Raw genomic sequence first — 21598 nt, forward strand, 5'->3', positions numbered from 1 at the left:
CTGGAGTGTGGTCCCAGGCACCTCTCCGGCCGAGCACTCCAGTTGATGGAGAGCAACAGCCAGCGGCAACAGTCGGGGTGGACACTCAGCGACAGACCTGACCCTTCTTTGCTTCCCTGTGTGATACTATCTGACTCCAGGGACTGAAACCATTTGGGGAATGTCCTTTTCTAAAAGCGGAGGACAGAGTCTTAGTACCTCAGGGAGTTAGGTATATTTCTTTAAAGAGGAGTTCAGACCTTACTCTGTGCCCAGGATACGGGGAAGATGGACGTGAGCGCAGCAGAGCATGTGAAGCTCTCATTGAGTGGGGGAGACAGATAATAAACATATACCATATAATGAAAAATAAGCATTTCGAAGCATTTTGTTTACTCAGAATATGCAGGATTTGACCTACTCTGGGTGGATTGAGTTAGGAGAGAGAAAACGGGTCAAGTGGTGGTCAGGGAAGATGTTTCTGGGAAGAGACATTAGAGTAGGGAATAGGTAAAGTGAGGGATGCCCGGGGTTGTGGGATGAGCCTTCCAAGGCAGAGAGGATGACCAGTGCACAGTTCATCCTTCAGGTCGTCTACGTTTATTTTATTTTGTTTTGTTAACTTTATTTTTAGCACCTATCATTCAATATATGATTCAATGTATACAAGTAATGTTAAATGAGCCAAAATAGTTAAATCCCTAGCACATTATTGATGTGTGAAAAAATGTGAGCTTCTTCCTCTCCATTTGCAGCTCAAGAAGGTAACTCAAGATGCATTTCTGTTCACGGAGGATTGCTACCATTTACTGCCTAACACCACCTCCTGTAACTTTTTATTTTTCTTTAAAAATTTTGATGTCGTGACAGTGCAAACGGCATTCATTTTATTGCTCAACTTCACGTGGGCACATACATAGTTAATTTTTAAAAAGCATTTATACAGATATTATTGACAAAGCTCATGTAACAACTGGAGTAACAAAAAAAAGTGAACAATGGGGTCATATTGACTTGTTATCAAATACATGGCCTTATGGCCATGTGGCCTTGAGTAAGTTCCTTATTTTTCTAAGACGGATTTCCTCATCTAAACAGTTGAGTTGATAATGCTTGCCTCTTTGAGTTATTGTGATGAATAAAAGTGGTAAAACCCACAGCCTACTATATGGCACATAGAAGGTACTCAGTAAATGTCCATCCCTTTTCTATCTTCCTATCTGAGGCCCCGGTAGGTATAGATAAAAATTCAAAATATTAAAAAATCAAGAACTGAGTCAAGGAAGGTAATATTTCCTACCAGCTAGTTCCTATAAACTCTTTCAGTAGGGGAAAGTATTTCCCCAGTAGCAGAACTATAAAAGTGTTTGAGATTTATTTATCTTATAATTAAGAGGGGAGAGGAAATCTTCTCTGACAGTAAAGGTGTTGACCCGTGGATACTGAGGTATGTGAAAATAACTCACATCTCAGGTGTTTAACGAAGATCAATAACAATTTGTGGGCCCATCAGCCATATAGTTCCGTCACCTCAAATCACACACAGGAACCCTGCTTCGGAAAAGTGACACTTGGTGGGAGGAAATGGCAGAGCGATAATCAATTAGCAAGATTTGCAAAAGAGGCCCATGTGCAAGAATCATGTGTGATCCCAGGAGAAAAAAAGTATAGGTATAGATATATATATTGCAGAGCACATTCTTAACCCATCTGCCTCCCACTCTCCACAAAAGCTGAATAAAATTATCCATGTACTTAATTGAAGTTCTTTAAAAAACTTTATGGTATAGCAACCTGTATGTGTATATTTTTTAACTAAAAACTTTGCATGCATCCACCTCTCTCTTTCTCTCTTTCTCTCTCTCTCTTCCCCCCTCCTTCCCTCCTTCCTTCCCTCCCTCCCTTGAATGTCTCGAATGTCTTGAAAAGCCATAGAATTTTCTTTGTCAGTTGATAAAAGAAAAAGCGAAACTCTGCCAGATGTTGGGAGGAATAGTAACCAAGTGATTCAATAAGCACTCTCCTATGGGGACATGGACTCTCTCGGTCAATGTCACATAATGAAATAGTCTCAGATTCATCCAGCAGTGAGTTATTCCATCTGGTTGTGGCAATTAGGAGCTGAAGATGACGGGAAGTTAAATGACTATCTCTATGTAACAAAGCGAAACAGAAAAGGGAACAGCTGGGGGACTGGATGGCTTGGGGATGCAGAATTGGTTTTAGAATAAAGACTCTGTTACCTCCAGTTGCTGGTTATAATGCCAGTACAGGTTAATATGAATTGAAGGTTGCTGCTGTGTGATAGCCATTAGCTGTCACTTGCCTGAAATATAACCATGGCCTATATAATACATTGTGCATCTAGGTTTCTAGAACATAATGTCCTTTTTAGTGAAGGTTCAAGCCACCAGATTAATTGTGTAGCCAAGGGGTCAGGCACGAGAGTCACAGGGTCATAGAACTTTAGCTCTGGAAAGGATGTTGCTGTCATGTCCAGTCCGTGAACTCCCTGAAGTCGTTTGTGTCATTTCTTTGCACATGCTTTGTTCTAAGGAAAAGAATGCATAGCTTCTGTCAAATCCCAAGGAAGGCGTGGGTCCACCATCCCTCCTCCATTCTCCCTCCACATGTTAAGAATGTGATTTGGACTTTGTCTTTGGAGCTGGACGGACTCGAAAGTAAGTTTTTGTCTTACCACCTACTCTTTGCTACCTAGGGGAAGTCACTTAACTCTATAAGACTTATTTTTCTAATTTATACAACAAGGATGCTAATATCTGTCTCATAGAATTTTTATGAAGAAAATTTGAGATGACATATGTAAAATATTTACTATAACATATTGTATCCAATAAATGTTAGTAATAGTAACATTAATAGTTATTAATTATTATTAATGAAAATACTGAGCCCCAGGAATGTTGAGATATACCCAAGATTAGAAACAGGACCAGAATCCTGTATCTAATTGTCTGGTTTGGCCATTGGAAAACACGATGATTATTCTCTCCTTTGTTCTTCCCTTCATGTTTTGGCAAGGCTAGGCAGGTAACATAAGGTGCTGAAATCAAATGGTTAGTTCTACCATTGCAGGGCCAAATCATCTAATTCTTCTTTTTGGAGCTCCCCCCCCAACCCCCCCGCCTCACTATTGTTTAAACATCTTATCTAAACCAGAGTCTGCAAAGAGAAATCACAAAGAGCAAGGCAAGGAGGTCACACTTCCATTTTGTGGCATCCTCCACCCACCTTGCCCAGGAGCAAACTGCGAGGAGCAAGGTTGGAAGTCTGAGTCCTCATTAGTGAGCGAGGGGAGGTCTTTGTGAGAAGCAGCTCCGTTGGGCAGAGAGAGTGGGTCTAACAAAAGGGATGACAGATTAGGAACTGTCTGGTGGCTAATGTGCTGTTTACTGCAGTATAAATGACTGGTGTTTGGGAAATGACAGATGAGAGAGAGTACAAGTACAGACTTAAATGATTTCCAGGTTTCTCTAGTGGAGGAGAGTCACGGTTGGCTGAGAAGTTGACTAGCGGGGGGAGTCATTGGTGGGACTTCCAAGGGAATGAGAAGTACACGGGGAAGACTTTTCAATTAGATCCATTGATCAGAAGCTGGCAGAGCTTTTGTGTCATATATGGAAGGTCCTGTGAAGGGGTCCAGTTCTCTTGCTCTTTTCTCACTGCCACATCCACTCCAGTGGAACTCTGGTTCCAGGCTAAGTATAGCTATCTCCCAAGAGAGAAAACATGGGAGCAGGCTCAGCCAACCTGGAGATCCCTAGGAGGAGATGACATAGGAAAAAAGAATAATAAATGTGTCAGAAAGAAAGCAAGAAAGCAAAAAAAGCAGGGATGTAAGAAAGTGGAAGAAAAGAAGGGAGGAAAGAAGGGATAGAGGGATAGAGGGAGAGAGGGAGGGGAAGGAGGAGAGAGGAAGGGATGGAGTAGAGAATCTAGAATGTCAATTATTCTCCATCTTACATATTTCAATTGAGCGAATTTGTGATAGTCTGACTTGTCCTAGGGGACCATAAGAAGCATCCAACTAATTTGTAGCTATTGTAACTATCTAGCATCCATTCACTTAGTTTCAACAATAATAATGATTATGATAATATAAGGCAGGCTGTCAGACTTAATGTTAGCAGAAACACCACCATTGTAACTTGTATTTGCCTTCTGCTTTGTGAGAGGTTCCATGTTCTTACATTCATTTTTTTTCCCCAACAAGTATGAATAAATATCTATTTTGTGCCATTTCTTAGTGAACAGACAAAAACAGATGAATTAGAACAAACAATGTATATGATACATCAGAAAATAAAAAGAAATGACAGATGATGTGACGGTACTTAAATTGGTAAACAGGGACAGAGAGCAGTAGGATGTGGGAATTACATCTGCTGTTCTAAACCAGGCGTTTAGGCAGGCTTCTCTGAGGAGGTGACTATTGCGCAGAGTCTAAGTAAAAGGGATGATCAACCTTTGTAGATATCTGGGGAGGAGCATTCCAGCTGAAGGGAACAGCAAGTGCAAAGGCCCTGAAGTGAGAGAAATGTGTAAGAGGGATGTCGAGGATGTGTCTGGACAGAAGAAAGCAGATGAGAAGATAGGAAAGGAGGATAGGAAGGTGGATGGTTGTCAGGCAACGTAGGACATTTTAGGACAGTAAGTTAGTAGACTGTTTCCAAAACGGCAGTAAAATAATGTGATATTTGTTTTAAAATATGGCTCTGGCTGCTGTGTGGAAAATAAAGGTGGGAATCATAGGCAAAGTAAGGAAACCTATCGGTATCTTGTCTAAATCAACAGATTCTAAAATACTAAAAGTATGATTGCTTTCAAGTGGTCGTGTCTTTTTATTTTTTAACCCTTGAGAAAGGAACCTTAAACAATCAGAAGGGCTAGGGACAGCTGTTCTAGTTTGGCCCTCGCCATCGCTGAGTGACAAAAGGAGATCCACATGGGGATAGTATGTGAACAAAACAGCTCAGCTGATTAATGGTGGCAGGACCCAGGTCTCTGAACAGGCCGCCTCAGCTCCCTCACCCCAAAGGCAGGAGACTGGAAAAGATGATTTATGGCACTTGGACATGCAAATTCCTGATTCTATTTCAGAGATGACAAATTCCAGTTTACCGATAGATGGAAAGGATTTTCTCCTTGTGAGAAGGGGCCGCAGAGCCAGGTCTTTCAGCAGCCACGCTGGTGACATTTTGCACTGGATAATTCCTTTTTCGGGGTGGTGTGTGTATGTGTGTGGGGAGAACTGTCATACATTGTAGGATATTTAGCTGCATCCCTGTCCTCTACCCAGTAGATTATTGTAGTACACCCCCCCCCCCGATGTACATATACCAGTTATCACAATAAAAAATTTCTCAAGACATTGCCAAATGTCTCCTGGAGAGGCGCAAAGTCATCCCCAGTGGAGAATCACTGCTTTAGGACAGACTGCTGCCATTTAGCCCATTGACTTAGAGTCTTAAGGAAAGATCTTGAACACTCTGCCACCAGGTGTCCTGGTGACCTAAGAGCAATGCTTGAGCACCTGCTCACAGACCTTTCCTACCCACCTGTAAGGGCGAGGTCTTTACCTACGGTCTCTCCTCAGAAACCTATAGATTTCACAGTTCAGTCCTTCTCTTTGTAAGTATCTTTGCATTTTTTCACTTTTAAAAGACACTGACTGATTTTTAATACTTGAAACTGTTCAGGTACATGGTTTTTTGTCTTTTTCTGTTTACCTCTGTTAATTCTTTTAACTTTCCATTATAGAGTTTCTGTTTTTATTTTCATTTTTATTGCTTTTTGTGTCTTTCTGTGTGTCTTTTTGGTCCCTTTTTGGTCTGGAGCCTTTCTCTGCTCGTATCTACATCTGTCTCTCTGCCTAGATCTCTCTTTCATTTCACTGTTTAGTCTTTTGAAGTTTATCTCCCCAGTCACTCTTGTATTTTTTTTGACTGTGTTTTTGGGTCCTTCCTTGAAATTTTTTTGTGTGTGGCAGCTTGTTTTTTACTCTGTGTCTCTCTGTTTATATCTCTCCAGCTATTTTTCATGACCCCTCCCACTTTGAGAGAATGTTGGTTTGTTTACATGATATTTCTATTTATGATTGTCTTTTTCTCCATTTATTGACCTCTCTTCTCATTTCTGCCTTTGTTTTGGAAATGACCTATCTGTACGAAGTTCCATCAGGATCTCATTCTCTGGTCATGCAATAGAAATCTTTTATTCTGTCGAATGGTGAACCTAAGGGGAGGACAAGGAATAGACTTTTCAGTTAGCCAATCAGAGGCAATTCTTTATTTTATTTTATAAAATTGCATTTATAAAATATACACTTTAATATTGAACCTAGAAAATCTTTAATCTTTCATAAAATTGGTATTATAAAAATCTGTTTTAATGATTCTATATTGTAAGCAATTATCTTAGAAAACGAGCAGTTAATTCATTCTTGAAAGTAACTCCCTTTCTAAAGCTAGGTGAAATACAATCAATGATTTGTAGAGAAAGATAAAATATTTTAGGCGAAGTTCGGAAATTAGAAAGTTGAAGAATAAGATTTGGCTGCTTGCAAAGTACCTACTTTTCCCCCTTTATTCCTGTAGGACGCTTAATCCAAGAATGAGGGCCTATGAGGTTCACAAGGACAGTGAAAAACCATTCGATCTTCTCATTTTTGTAAGACAATGAGAATTGTAATAAACTTGCAAAACAGATTGGAATCCATCTGGTGTAGCCAAACTAATCCTCCTTTAATGATTGTTTATACTTTGTATCCAGAATCAAAACCAGTATCAAGAGTTAATCAATTAAAATGTATAATCCTTGTAGTTCACCAAAACAAAAGGAAATTGTAAACTTAGTGAAAATAATTTTATAGTGTAAGCATGTTAAAAACATGCATCTTAATGGAACCATATGTAAATTAATCAAGTTATATTGCTAGTATTTATTATTGTTGTTGTTTGTTTAATTGTGGTATAAGAAAAAGTAATGGCTGCTTAGACTGCAGGGTGTATAAAGAAAGTTTTTAAGGTTTTTGAAACAAAAACAAAAGGTTCCTGAGAAAACCAGGTTGGAAATTTGAATTTAATAGGGAAAATAAGTTAACTAAACAAAGGAAGAAAATGTTTCTCATTTTTCTAGTTTAGGTTAAACGTCTTTAGAATCATGTCTGAACCTGATTAACCTTAATATTACAATTATCCATCATTAAAAATTTAATTCTAGCCAATTGGTATTTGGAGGATATTTGATATTTTAGATGGGAGATTTGTTTTCTCTGAAAAATCACAAATAGATCAAAGATCTTGAAGCTTCCTAAAATTTCTAGTAATTAAGTTGAATTTAATCCAGTTCAATCAACTTCTTGCCTCAAGCAGTTATTGATGTGTTTAGGGTCATGGTTACTGTGCTAGGGTTTGGGAGGAGGATATTACTAGGACAAGATCTCCATTCTTCCGAGATTTCAGATAATTGTTATCAAATATCATTGCTTTGACATAAAGTGTTTCTACGCTAACCCGAAGTAACCCAAAGTAGAAAAAAAAAAGTGTGTGAATATATATAATATGAAACTGTGCTCTAACCCAAGGATGCCTTAGAGAGGAACGTGACATCTGCCAGTCTTGTTCTATTAATTTCATTTGATATTTCTTAAATCTGCCCTTTTGGTAGGACCGAGCAACGTCGTGGTTGGTTTCCAGGCCTTCACTCTTCCTCCATTTAAGTGCATTCTCCACACTGCAGCCAACTCTTTCTGATATTTAGTGAGCTTTAGCAAAACTGTATGGGTTATAACTAGTCAATGGCTCTTTGTTCCTTTCAGGATGAAATCCATGCTCTCATTCATGACATTTAAGATTTTTCCCCGCCACTTGTTATGTATCTCAAGAGGCAGTATGGTCTACAGTATTAGAAAATCAAGCCCCAGACCTTGGGTTCAAATCTTAGCCTCCCTTTTTATCTATTCTTGTGCCTCTGACAAATTACGTTACTCTTGTGGCTCAGTTACTTCATCTGTGAATTGGGGATCATAATGTCATCTACTTCATAGGGTTGCTGTTAATAAAAGCCAGTTAGTGCCAGTCAGGCATTTTGTAGAGAAATAGTAACCTTCAATAAATGTTAACTAGTATTATCATTACCTCCTCTATCGACTCATTCCCTCACACTGCCCTTCTCTCCACTGAATTACTTTGAGTTCCCGGAACCTCTGCATACTGTTCCCTTCATCCACGTCACTCGGCTAAGTCCAGCTTCACCTTCAGGTCTCAGACTTTTAACTGCAGAGAATTGTTTTTACCACTTTCCTGCACTGCAGGTTGTGCGCCCATCTCATGAGCTGAATTAACCACTACCACAACATTTTGTGCCTGTTATTTTAATTGTTTAATTCTCTGTTTTTCTTCCCACAACACATATACTTTGAGTGCAGAAACTCTGCTTTGTTGTCTTGGCAGCTCTAGCCCCTGGCACAGTGCCTGGTTCATAGATGTGCCCTGCTGTTGAATGACCAAACCTAGAGTGAGAATCCTCTAAAAGGAGTAAAGTAGGTTATCTTACCAAATGTCTGAGTGCTAAAGACGTGTGTTCAAGAACAGGTAGGTTTCTCCATGGAACGCTGATAGCCTCTAAATGTTCACAGGTGCATCTTGAATGATGAGTACATGGTCAAGAAAGAGAAAGATTTAAGGATTCACGTCTCCTGAAGAGTTGCACTTTTGATTAGCATAGCTCTGACTGCAGTGAAGAAGCATGTACAAACCAGAGTTTCTCAAATAGTTCAGATTATAGAACCCACCTTTATTAATATATCAGGAAACCCAAGTATAGTGCCCTAAGCAACGGTTTGGGATATGCAAGTCAGAACTAATAAAAGCTGCTGCTACCAAGACTTTTCTTTTTTCGTCTTGGTCCCAGGACTGTTTTAGGTGGTTGTGAGAGACCCAGTGAGGATTTCAGCCTGGGGTAGAGGCCAATTTCAGCTGGAACCTTGAATAAGCAATATCTATAACAAGTTGAAGTCATTCAGAGATATAGAATTGCATTAGCTATTATAACCTGGCTTGTATAAATATTTCTACTTCTTCCTTCAAGAGTATTCTCTGAGCAGAGCAGATGAGGCATAGTGGCTTTAAAAATGCGGGACTCAGAATTTCTGTGGGTTTATGGACGTTGTGAGTTTTTAGGATTTCTCATCACCTGCATCAAAATCACCTGGGTCACTAATTAAAAATACCAATTCCTGGGGCCTCAACTTGTACGTAATGAATCAGACAGCCTTGTGAGTCAGAGACCAGGAACCTACATTTGTACCAAGGTCCACTGTGATTCTCATGCTCCCTCATGTTTAAAAACTATGGTTCTGGTCAACCTTGAGTAGAGGCCACTTTGAAAATGGAAATTTAATAGGTCCGTGGTTTACAAAATCATTTCTGTTAAGTCATAAACCATCACATGTGGAATTATCATTATCATTAGTGTCATTTAAAAAATATGTTTAAAATATGCATGTTAGAAATTATAAGGACTTAGATGTTTTGTTTTATGAGAATAAAAGTTGTTGGGTGAGTCACTTAACACTGAGCCTCATCATACCATCTATGAAATAGAAATGGTGCCTTCTGACCTTACACTGCATCTGGGGTTGAGAGAATCAAATAGGAAGGAGAGAAAAGTAAGTATGAGATATGAAGTGCTATGACAAATGAGATACTATGATGCCTATGTGCAAATCTGGTGAAATGGTAGCCTGGTTAGATGTCATAATATTTTCCTAAGTAACCTAGTTTGGTTTATTATTCTGTAGGGTTTGGGAGTACATTTTGATAACTGAAATTTTAGAACTAACAGTAATTCCAGGTTTATTAAAAATTGAACATGATTATGAGAAGGGAAACCTCTGGGATTGTACAGAATAGGATTTTTATAAAGCATTTACTTTGAATCTAACAATAGTTAAGCATTAGGAATCATTCATTATTCTAAACTCTTCGAAGTGATTCCATGTTATAAGCAAATGCTATGGAAAATGAATAGGAAATTCATTTATGAAATTAACCCTTTTTCTGATGCCATGAGAATAAGATCTTTAATCATGTCATGCCTAAGAATTCCACCTCAGATTTTCATGGCATGTTAAAATAAATGGGGAAAATCTACAAACCCATCATCAACTTTAACTTTAGCTATCTTATACTTTTAAGCAAAAGTTCCCTTTTCTCTTATAAATGTAAGCAAATTTTAAATGGAAGCAAATTTGTTAAGTTCACTCTATTGAAGGTACATTGAAAAAGGTCAGCAGATAATAAATTTGACAGGAAGTAGGTAAAGTCAAAGTTTTATTCATGGACAGTGGTTAAGAATGAAGATATTGAGATAAATTATTTTAAGTGAGAACTATCCTTTTAATAGGTTTCACTCTCCAGCCTTGTCTCATTTTTCATTTTCATGAGGATTTTAATGTATTCTTTTTATTATATAAAACATGCCATATTTGGCCTTTTCATGAAAATGGATCTGATATTCTCCTTTGACAGCCATTCATATGAAAGGAACAGGTCCTATTTCTATCCATCGCCTACATGTACATATTCATAGAAATCATAGATTTTTTAGAAGATATACTTTAGGCTTATAGAACATCGTAATCCCAGAAATTCAAAGCACTTTGGTCAATAACTATATAATATTTCCTTTCTCTCTTTACTCAGCACTGCTAACTGCTTTAGGACAAGTAAGATAAACATAGTTATATAATTATCAAATTTGGAATATTCAACAAGATACTTCTCCCTCCTCCAACTTCGTATAACAAAATTCCAAAGCACTAAATGGTCTTCTTTGTTTAAAGTATCGCCATGGCTTATTGATTGATTGATTTAAATTTAATATGATTTTGTTCTGATGTCTTTTCTGAAAAGAAGTAAAAATAATTCCTAACAGTCAAATGAGGATACGCCAGATACTTCACAATAGTGACTGGTATGCATGTGAACGGGGAGGGGGCATGATAAGGGGTCCTCTCCATTTATCCCTAGTTCTGTGACCTTGATAAATGCAATGACAGAATCAAAACAACAAAGATGGAAAAGTCAGAGAGTTGAACAGAAACTGGGACTTAAACTACTTTGTCATTACTTTGTTGTAGTTTTTTTTTTTTATATAAATTGGCAGCAGATTGTGGTTTATGATAATGACAATCCCAAAGGGACTTGGTTTTCTTGGTGACATTGAAGTAAATTGCACTCCTCAAGATGTATACTAAGCAGGATAGATAATGAGATGTATGGAGAAGGCACGATTGTAGTTTTATGGTATTGTCGACTATCAAAATGAGAGGAAGGAAAGAGGCGACCAGGTGGAGCTACTTGGGTTAAGTTTAATAAACATTATAAGTGACAAAATTTCTTTTAAGTGTTAAAAATAAATAATGGTATATCAAACAATTGCTGGCCTCTACAGTATTTCAGTTCCTTTTCCTAACTTTTAGTTAACTTTGATTCATTCTAAATTCCTAACTTCTTGGTAGGTGAGGTCACATTTGTTGATGTTTACTTGGGTTATTAATAACATTTTTATAGATGACGAAAGATGAAGGAAGTACTATAGCTTCCTTATCCAGAAACAGACATAGCTCTTACGTAAAATCCTGTTTCTAGCAGATTCCACAAGACATTGAGAAGTTCCACCTAAGGAGTAAGAACCTTTTGAGCTTGACAGATTTTCTATTCTGAATGCTTTGCTTTTAATCAAAACTGATAAAACACGTGTGTGTGTGTGTGTATGTGTATATGTGTGCATACATGCACACATGGCTGAAGGCTGTCATATCTACATGGCCTAATTCCATTATTTTTAATGCACTTAAGTTGTCTATTCCCCTAGGTTTTGTAGGAAAATCTTTGTTATTGTGGTATATGATAGCCATATATTACCTGAGTACCACTCCTACCTTCTTAATTTGAGCTCACTCACACCATTTAGAAGGCATAATAAAATGAATGATTTCTGGTCATTTTAGAATCAAGGTGAAGCAAAGATGAGGGTTATTCAATTAAAATATTTTAATTCTAATGGGAAAATAGGTTAGTGACCTCTGTTAGAGAATAAAGTGTCCTGACTTTCCCCTTCCTCCCTTCTCTTCTGAGTGCCCCCACCTCTCTCTCGTGCCACAAAGGAGGAGATTCACTCCTAAAAGAGTGTGTCATTTTAAGTTGACTTTCTCAGAGCTGAGCTAAGAGCCATTACCAAGGCCAGTGGGCGTAAATTCAGTCCGCCTGACGGGAGATGAAGGGCTGTGGGATTTATGACTTATTTGAGTTCTCATACATCACCCTCGGTGTCGCTCGCTTATGATGGCCCTGCCAAAAGATAAAGAAGTGTAGGACGCTTGGTACGGGCCATGGTGACAGGCCAGGGACAAATGTCTCTGTTGGGTAAATTGATTTGAATGGCTCTAGTGAAATATCAGGTTAGGCTGAAAATATGATTGGGTTTAATGATCCTGCTGACTTTATAGAATGTTGGGATTCCAAATTCTGGGCAGGTTAATTAAGGGACCCTATGAAGGGGGTGTGTATGGATATTTGTAAATTTGTGTAATTATTAATGTCAGTAAATACCACCATGTGGAAATCCAGACCTGTTCTTCTATATAAGACGTTGAATCTCCATTGAATACAAGAAACATTACTTGCAATTTATAGAGTATTTATCAGGGAAAAAAACTGTTGAGAATATTATTTCTTTCTCCATGCCCCAGAAGCAACAGAGACCAAAGGCATAAAAATATTTAATCAAAAGACAGAGAACAGACAAACAGTTTATTCTCTGATGGTTCAATTTAGTAGACTTAAACTTAATAACATAGTGGAGAGAGGATTTTTTTCCTTTGTGTGAAAGTGGAGTTGTGTTAGGCCACTAAATCAAAGATTAAATAAATGGATTAGCTTTTCAATTAAGAAGAAAAATATTGTTACCTTATTTTTTGAGTGTTGGTTTTCAGTTAAAAATGATAGATTTAGATTCTCTTTGTAGGACCAAAATGTCTAGCGGGCTTCTGCTTTTTCATTTAAAGTTGCCTCTAAATTTCTGTCTTGACATCTAACAGTATTTCTTTACTGTTCTTATCTCCAAGTAATTATTATTGACTGTTTATAGTTTTATTATATTTTCAGGCATGAATGACTGGTTTCATCTTCCACAAGCGTTATAAAATCCCAGTTATTTCTTGCACTTTGCACTTTCTTTGAAGCAAGGAGCCCTACCTACGTGAAAGTGAACTACGAGAAGAGGCTTCGCTGATGCTCGCTGGTCAACAGAGACATAGGCCAGCAGCATCCCTGACTCCTGGGGCTTCTGTTCCCTGGTTCTTTCTTGATCTTTGGACAAATTCTCCATCTTTATTTGGCAGAAATTGTTATTTCTTCATTTGAGTGTATGGCCGAGAGCCCTTGAGTACCATCTGTAATGGGTGTGCGGAGGATGATAAACTGGGCTTAGAGGAGAATGAAAACTATTGTCAAATATGTTCTACTTTTAGAACTCAAAAAGAGTCAGCATTTGAGAGTGTCGTGCTCATTTATCAATGTAGCATAGAGTGACAGTGCCCAAACCCACTCTCCATTCTCAGGAGAGGTTCCAGCGTAACTGCAAACCTTGAAACCATCTCCGTGAAACATAGCAGTACCTCTGTCACAGAGCTGACCCTTAGGTGGAACGTGCCTCGTGTCCTCCTGCCTTTCCCTCAGCTCCACCTGACTGCGAGTGACATACCTTCTGAGAGAAATCCATTTGCTCATGTCTAATTTTTGGTAACACCCCTTTATCTATGTTAAGGAACCCAGGGATGTTTTATGGGCCTCATGGCCCCATGGGTTTCTAGCTCAGGACTAGCACCACAGAGTTTCTGTTCAATATTTTTATTGATTCTTTCTCTGTCTCTGGTTTTTCTGTGTCTGGGGATATTAAGAATCAGAGAGACAGAGAAATATGTTCAAGATCACACAGTTTATAAGAGACAAGGCAGTTTTTGGACCCAGTTGTGCCTGATTCCAAAACACATATTCCGTACCACACCATTTTCCCCATTGCTACGTTACTACATTACTGTGTATAGGAGATAAACATTTTCTGTCCTGTCTCCCTCCCCACGCTCAGGTCTTGGCATTCTCCCGCTTGGTTCTGCAGTCACTCTCACCTCCTTCACCAATCCAGGCTCACCTGGGCCTCTGGCTGTAATGCCTTTTCTATGGTCTATTCTTTGTCTTTTCATTTTCCTTCTTCAGGCCTCAGATCATATACCACTCCCTAGAAGTGTCCTATTAATCTTGAGTGTCCTTCCCCACTTTCCCTCTGTCTCATTACCCTGATGATTTTCTTCACAGCAATGATCACATTCTACCCATTAGTGTCCTCATATAGTAGATCCAACAACTTTTATATTCATCCAATAACCTGGTTGAATAAATGTTTCCGGAGAGACAGAAATATAAACAAAAAATTCTAATGCTAGGAAATGTTTGTTAAATATTCTAACAAAGATTTGAGCAAAATGCTGTTGTTACACAGATAAAGACAGGTGAACAAAGATAAATGAACACTAGGAGAATGTTAGAATGTTCCAGAAGGAGGGCATACATGAACTAGGTCTGGTGGATGGGTAGGATTTCAACATGCAAAGATAGCAGGAGAAGCGTTCCTGGAAGACAGAACAAAATGAACAAGCACACGAAAGTAGAAATAAGTAGGGTAGATGTTTATGTAACAGTAAGACCTGAGTTCAAATCTTGACATTTCCTCCTAATAGCTATTGACTTTAGACCATGGGTTTAACAAACATTTTTGAGAGCCTTCTAAATTCCAGCACATTACTATCAACTTTTTCCCTCTGAATCTTAGTTTCCTTAGTTGTTAAATGAGGGTAATAATCCATGACTCACAGAGTTTTTTTTTTTTTTTTTTTTATGAAATAATGTATGTCAAAGAACCTGGTTTTTAGCAGGTACTTTGATCCATGGAGATCGTGACTGAGTTTAGGTGACTTGCTAAATTCGAGAAAGGGTTATTTAAAGTCAAGGAACAGATGCATTACAATGCCATAATTAGAATGGATAATCACATTTGAAGAAAAGAGACTACTCTATGAGTAAATGTAATTTATTCATAGAGTGCTGGACCTAGGGTTAGAGAAGATAAGTTCTAGTCTCAGTATCACTTAGGGTTCTGGGGGACTAGAAAATTATTCAATCCATCAATGTCTCAGTATCCTTGCCTTTAAAATTATTCTTATTATAAAAATACCTGAGTGTGAATTTAAGCTCTTTTTGAGGGTTCCAATAAGGAAAGTTAAGATTGCTTCTCTCCAGAACATTAAGCTTATGCAGAAAGGTGCCAGATAAAGTATAATAATGAAAGTAATGTGAAAAGAGGAGCAGCCCCTTAATCACTTCCACAATAAAATGGTGCTACCGCAAGTCATAATTTTAATAAAAAGATTTATATAAATTAAATAACGATTCTGGGCTTAGCTGGATCTCCTGATATTCTAAAGTTTGTCATAGAGAATTGTGGTGTCACTTAGCAAGTTCATACTTAAAGAGAAGAATGGGAAGGGAGGGAGGTTAGAATAGCAGCAACTAGGAAAATGTTAAAGATAGCCTGGAAGAGAAGACTAAAAGGAAAGGGAGAATCAGGAGGAAAACAAAGTGGGGAAACAGATCAGTGGAGCAAGAGAAGCCAAAGGGGAGAGAGAATCCTTGCAAAAGGGAAGAGAGCCTACACATTTATCTAACAAAACAGTCCGTTCCTCTTCACACCGTGGCTGCTGCCTCTTTGGAAGGGAAGTTGTGTTGGCGGCCTGCTCATCTTCTTTACATTCAGTCAATTCCTTGATGATTGTGCCAAGGGAGCCCTACCATTTTCTGTAAAAACACCTGCGAAAAATTGTAAGGCTTGGCTGATTGATGGCTCCTTTTCCGTTCAGTAGGAATTGAAGTAAGCGAACTTGAACAGGATCTGGAGGTTGTCTAGCAAGAGGAAAAAACAGTGAAATTCCAGAGTTTTATCCCACCCACAGTAACACTTACTGGATGAATATTTAACACCTGGATTTCCCATCATCCCCACTTTAAACTTGAGACAACTGAGGCTAAGACTAGCGAAGAAATTTACCCAGGTTTAAATGGCTCATGAGGGATAGAACCAAATTTGAATTTCATTCTGACTCTAAAGCTCATATTCTATTTTCTAATAAAAATTTTTCTCTTAAGAAAAATTAGTACATATACATAATAGGATAGGATTCTGTCTTATTAAGGACTAATTTTGAAATTTAAGATTTTCTTTGGAGAAAGTATCCGTTTATTTCTCTTCTTAATGTTCGTTTGAATATAAGAACAGGAAAGATATAGCAAGTGTGCTTTTGTGCTGGGAATATCTAAAATTGTTTACTTTAACAATAAACTTCTGCCATCTGGTTATTGCACGTTCTCCTAAATTGGTATGGGTTTTCCTGCTGTCTTGGAAAGGGAGCAACTAGTACAGAGGAAAGTGTTCAAAATGCAGCAAAGGGATCTTTTTTTTGGGGGGGGGGGTAAGATTTTTCTTAATTATCACTGCGGTAAAATGTCTGGCCAAAGTCAGAAACCTTTTATTTCTCCTCAGTGAGCAGCCTGAAAAGCTTTAGAATGTATGCCACAAACAAGTGCCATTTCATTTTTTTTTTTTTATCTCTTAAAGACAATCAAGAATTTATTTTTTAGAATAACCCTGTGTGAAATCAAGCAGCCAGACAATGAAATAGAAATTAGAGAAAATGGAATGATGGGAATTATCCTAAAAATATTAAATTCTGTAAAAATGTAAAAAATCCTGCCAAATGAATTGGTTAATGAGGAGCTATAATTTATTGCCCTCGGGGTCACCTTTTTCTGGCATCTTTATGGTTCTTCAGTTTCCTCTTTCAAAACCACTTACCTATAATCCTTGACAAATATCCATTTTGGAACCTGGGAGTGGCCAATAGCTTTGAGAGCAAAGCAAGACTGTGGCCAGGAAGTTGGGAAAGGTATGAGTTAATATAGATTAGGACCAAGGATCTTAGGTAGGTGACTGTTTGCTTGAGTAAAGCCAGTTTGTGCTATGACCCTCCATTCTATTAGGCCTGGCATGACAGGGATTTCTTCTTTAAAAAAAATAACTGAAGGATTTTAAAGCATATACTCACCCAGTTTTCCTGAAACCTATATATCCAAAGACTACTAGGTCATAGAGGTATGGCAGTAGACTTGGTGAAGTCCGTTTGGCTCCTAGCGACTTGGAACCTGTTGTCTGGGATAACCCCTGGTGTGCTGGTCCTGGGCAGGCCGATGTGGGTGGCCGCCATCCCAACAGGGCAGCCGTGCTCATCGCGGTTCTTTAGGAATGTGTACTGGCTGCCTCACTTGCCAGATTCCAGTTCTGTAAAGTGTCGCCAGAAAGATCTTTGTCTCTGATAGCGTGACAGTGTGTGGTTAAGAGACACTTGTTTTCAGAATTTTAAAGCTATCAGGCAAAGGCTCTTTTCTGAATATAGCATAGCTATAGGACTTCTTGACCTCCACACTCATGACATTTTGGACTGGATAGTTCTTTGTTGTGGGGCCGTCTTTTGCATTGCAGGATACTTTACAGCATCTCTGAACTCTACCCATTAGATGCTGTAGCACCTCCTTCAGCTTGACAATGAAAGGTGCCTCTAGACACTATCATGTGTCCCCCAGGGGGCAAAATCACCACTGGCTGAAAACCACTACCTTAGATTTTAGACCCCTGGGAATAAGACCACGGATTTCTTTTCTTTTTTTTCTCCTAATTATGCTCAGTAAGGAGAGACCTTCATTTGAGATAGACTTTCAACAGAAATCTTTGATTCTTTTTGAGAAAACACACTGCATTTTAACCTTTTAGTGGCCGATTGTCCCCAAATGTAAAATAGGAAGTTGATGGAGGCAGTAGTTATATGCAGTTATTTTTGAGCCAGAGTTCCTTGAATTTGAGTTAAGGATTTGCTACCAAGTATCTATGTGACCTTGGTCAAGTGACTTTGCAGTCCCAAGTCTCTTTTTCTTTTTTCTTTTTTTCTCTCTCTCTATTTTATTTTGGTGACACATCCTTGGTTGACCTAAGAGATTGCAAGAACCTTGCCAGCTTACACTCTCTTATTTTTTTTTATTTTTTACACCTACAACACCTGGTTCTCCTAGGTTTTCTCCCATCCAAGTACTAACCAGGCCCAACACTGCTTAGCTTCCAAGATCAGATGGGATTGGGCTTGTTCCGGGAAGCATGGCCATAGACAAAGTCTCCTTTTCTTTATCTGTGAGATAAAGGGAATGGCAATTGTACCTTTGTCATCCTGTTATAGTGATGATTAAATGAGATAAAATGGTGAAAGCATGTAGCACAATGCCTGATACATGTCGAGTGTTTAAGAAACGTTTGCTGTAGTTATTAATATGGCTGACAATATTTTTAAAAAATTATTAGGCTTGTTATTAAACCAATGTCTATTTAGCAACTGTTTTTCATATTTTTTTTAAATCTCAGGAAATAGACTCACAAGTGTATGTACATACACACAGTCTGCCTAGCTCTTGGTTCTACATAATATCTTTGGACAAAGCCAGGACATTCTGATTCATCCCTCTACTTTTTCCGCTTCTTGCTCTCACTATACCCAGCTTTTTCCTCCTATTTTTTCCTTCTGGAGCCACCATCAGACAAAGTTCAGATCATTCCCTTGATTTGCAACCTGTGCACGAATGAGAAAACTCCTACAGTGGCTTTTGATTTTATGCTTCATCGCTTAGGTCTCCTCATAAACACCATAGCATCTTAGAAAAGAAACCAAAAAACAAAAATGACTTTCTTTTGGCCAGAACTTTATCAAACCCATATCTGCAATGGCACCGCAAAGTAGCAAATGAGAAAATCCAGGTTTTTTTTTTTTTTTTTTTTTTTTTTTTTTTTGACTGCAGAAGCCAAGTGACCTTGAGGGAGCACTGGCTGCACGTTCTCTTTTCATGGCATTGCCCGCATGCCTTCTCCTCCTCCTCCTCCTGCTCCCCATTCAGCAACTCAACAACAGGCAATCACTCTGCCCTCCCACTCCAGATTTATGGCCAAGAACAGGCCATAAACAGAGAAGGCCAGTCCTAATCCCAGGCGCTGCACCTTCCTGTGTGCCGGAAGTCCGACAGCTTGATGGGACCGTAAAAAATAAGCCTGCATTCCCACTCGCCCCATGAATCATGCCCTATGAAAATGACTGCTGAGGCATGCTGCAGTGACTGCAGGTGACTCAGAGCCCGAGGCAGGGTTTCCTCTCACCCACCAGAGCAAAGGATCCTGGTGGATGTTATCACCGTCGTGTGGCCTGACAATCCAAAGTGGTCACATAACTAAGAACACCTCGGAAGACCTTGCCAGCTCACAGATTCATAGGGAACAGGCTTTTTCAGTGATCCACATGTCATGATGGAGGCCACTGCAGCTTGCCAATGCTCTGAGAATTACAAAGGTACCACCTGAAATGACACATTTGGGGAATAAGAACACACCTTTCACAGATGCCATCTTCCACCTCTAGTGGCCTCTTGGTGTGTATGTCATTGGCTAGTGCTTCTCAAACATGATAGTGCGTGGGAAACAACAGGGTGACCTTGTTCAATTTTTGATTCAGTTGGTCTGGGCGGGCCCCAAGAATCTGCATTTTTTACAAACCCCCAGGCAGGTGATTCTGATGCTGCTCGTCTTTCAACCACGTTTGAGTAGTGAGATCCCAGGGTGTTTAAATGGTTTCTTTCCTTCCTCCTTTCTTTCCTCACCTCAAAATTGTTTCTTTTGGAGTGGCCCTTGCCAGCTTTTGCAGGAAACAGTAGTCATCTCCTCAGTTGGTTTTGGGCAAAATGAACTTCCTCTATGTCCATGAAATATAAGAAACCTGGAGAACTAGAGACATATGGTTATTATTGAGTTTAGTCTCCTTCTCCTGATAAGATTTTTTAGAAAATATTTTTTCGACAAATGGCCTTCCGTATTTTTCTCAGATCACTACTAAGTTGAAGGGTCTCAACCCAGCTTTGCAGAGAACAGATGGCTCTTTTGTCATTTAGCTCCGAGTGCCGCGGAAGGCCTGTGGTGTATCGAAATCTGCCTCCGCCCATTGATCTAACTTTTGGCAACAGAGCAACAGAAAACCTGTAGATCACCTTTCTGCATTTCTGGAGGCTTTCCTATCCTTTCTACATCTGATAGTAGTAGCTGTCATCTATGTTGTTTGTTCAAGTTACACATTTTGGGCTATGTGGTCCCAGTGAAAGGGCAGTGAGTGGAAGAAGAGGCAGGAAGGGCCTAACCATCTGTACATGTGCACGAGGTTTGGAAGGGTGATTTTCTTATATGAGTAATGCCTGTAAGCGGATATCAGTGAAGAGTACATATGCTTGTGGCTTAAGGATTTGACCCTGAGATGTGTCCCGAGTCAGGAAATTGTCCCTTGATTTGTTCACCTAAATGAAATGTGCTATAGCCCTAACTCAGCTTTAGTTGCTCTATCAGATTCCTCCCAATGTGCTTCTTCTGATGATGTGTGATGTAAATCAATGGGAACACGATGTCTTACAGTGAAATAAGCATAGGGTTTGGATCAGGCAACCTGGGCTCAACTCTCAGAGCCTGGCTCTCGCTACCTAACTCTCTGAGCTTACATTTCCTCCTCTGTAAAAACCTGATGCTATGACTTAAGAGGGTAATTTTGAACATTACATGAGCTGAAGTAGAAAGCCCTAGCATGATATCTGACACAATAGGCTTTCAGTAAACTTGAATTCCATTCTCCCTTGAAGCAGGTTGCTTATATTAAATTTGACAGAATTAAGCAATTGCGGCTTAATGCTGTGAGCTCTGGAGTGAGCCTGTCTGGGTTTGAACCCTAGCTCAGCTACTTCCTTACTGTGTGATTGACCATCGATAATTTTACTTTAATCTATCTAGGCTTCGGTTTTGAAAATTAAATGAGTTACTACATGTAAAACACTCAGAAGAGCCTCTGACACATAACCGTTTCTAATTTTATGATACGGAATTTTCGTCATCTAAAGAGTAGCGAACAGAAATAAGCAACCATATTCCCTTGGCCCCCCTCACAACAAACAATTGCCATTACTACCGCCTATCTTTAGTTTTGATATAATAGCTAAGACGTTATTCTCCTAGACAACTTTGAAGTAGTTCATACCTGGCAAAAGTTAAAACTTTTGAGTTATAGCATTGACAAAAAGTAATTTGGGATGGATCACAAACCTAAATGCAATAGCTGAAATTATAAAGCTTCCAGAGGAAAATATGGGGAAATATCTTGGTGCTTTTGAGGTGCAGTGATTTCTTGGAGAGAATATAAAAGCACTAAGCATAAGAATAAAAGGAAATATTATCAGTAGATTGGATTTGATCAAAATTAAAATTTTCTGTTCTTCAAAAGAGTCTTAGGAAAATTAAAATGTAACCCACAGTCTGAGGAAAATATATTTTTAAGATATATGTCTAAAAAGAACCTGTATTC

At 38.8% G+C, this 21598-nt stretch overlaps 1 protein-coding gene and 1 pseudogene across 28 annotated transcripts in view; one reads left to right on the top strand and one right to left on the bottom strand.

The window, feature by feature from the left end:
• NRXN3 (neurexin 3) overlaps window positions 1–21598 on the top strand; it is a 1418420-nt gene that overhangs the window by 725820 nt on the left and 671002 nt on the right. The gene's annotated exons all lie outside the window — the stretch shown is intronic.
• LOC118600873 lies at window positions 18215–18333 on the bottom strand (annotated as a pseudogene).

Source organism: Rousettus aegyptiacus, unplaced genomic scaffold (assembly GCF_014176215.1).
Source record: "Rousettus aegyptiacus isolate mRouAeg1 unplaced genomic scaffold, mRouAeg1.p scaffold_m13_p_3, whole genome shotgun sequence".
Taxonomy (NCBI): Eukaryota; Metazoa; Chordata; class Mammalia; order Chiroptera; family Pteropodidae; genus Rousettus; species Rousettus aegyptiacus.